Genomic DNA, 1,185 nt, shown 5'->3' with positions numbered 1-1,185 from the left:
GTCGTGGTATTTGTTAAGGGCCGGGTGCCAGGCGCCGTCCTAAGGGCCGGGGTAAACACAGGATGATGGGGTTGGACAAAGTCCCCGTCCCGCACGGGGCTCACGGTCCAAATAGGAGGGCGGACGGGAGAACTGAGGGACAGAGAAGGTAAACGGACCCGCCCGAGGTCTCCGGCAGCCGAGAGGCGGAGCCGGGATCGAAACCCGTGACTTCGTGACTCCCAGGCCCGGGCTGTAGCCACTGGGCCACGCTGCTTCCGTTGAAGGAAAACTGGTTCCATCCCTGGAAGCGTCACCTGCTGCCCCCTCCGCCGACCACGGGGCCGGGCTTCCGATCCCTCCCGATCCTCGGGATCTTCGCGGACAGAGGCCGCGGCCCGGCCCCCTGGCTCCGGGACCGTCCGTTTCCGCTCCGGGCGCCCCGCCGGGACCCCGGCACCAAGGGACGGGCGGAACCAGGTCACCGGCCGTTGGCTTCCCTTTCCGTCTAAACGGTGACGACGATAACTGTGGTATTTGTTAAGCGCCTACCGTGTGTCGGTCCCTGGACTGAGCCCCGGTGTAGCTACGAGGTCCCTGCCCCACGTGGGCTCACCAGCGCTTTGAACGGTGCTCAGTGCTCGGCACGTAGCGCTTAACAAATACCATTATTATTATTATCCCCATTTTATAGGTGAGGGAACTGAGGCCCAGAGGAGGGAAATGACTTGTCCAAGGTCACACGGCAGACACGCGGCGGAGCCGGGATCGGAACCCAGTTCTGACTCCCGGACCTGGGCTCTATCCATTAGGCAAATTAGGAGCCCGCTGGCCCGAGGGAGGGCTGCTGCTAGCCCAAGGGGGAGGGAGGCGTCCAGTTTGGAGGGAATGGAGATGGGAGCCCAAAGAGAAATGACCCAGGCGCTCAGTACAGCGCCCGTCATAGGCACCCGGAGCCCCCTCTCAATCCATCGACAAAACGAGCTACTCGTCACCATCAAGCAATGGTATCGGAGTCCCTACGGCGCGCTGAGCCCTGTACGAGGCGCCCGGGGAGAGGACAACGCTCCTTGATCCTATTTATTGCCGTCGTTCTCGTCTGTCCGTCTCCCCCGATTAGACCGTGGGCCCGTCAGAGGGCAGGGACCGTCTCTGTTACCGATTTGTACATTCCAAGCGCTTAGTAGTGTTGCTCTGCACCTAGTA

The sequence above is a fragment of the Ornithorhynchus anatinus genome, chromosome 9 (genome assembly GCF_004115215.2).
Source record: "Ornithorhynchus anatinus isolate Pmale09 chromosome 9, mOrnAna1.pri.v4, whole genome shotgun sequence".
NCBI classification, from domain to species: Eukaryota; Metazoa; Chordata; class Mammalia; order Monotremata; family Ornithorhynchidae; genus Ornithorhynchus; species Ornithorhynchus anatinus.
This window is presented reverse-complemented; position numbering follows the sequence as displayed.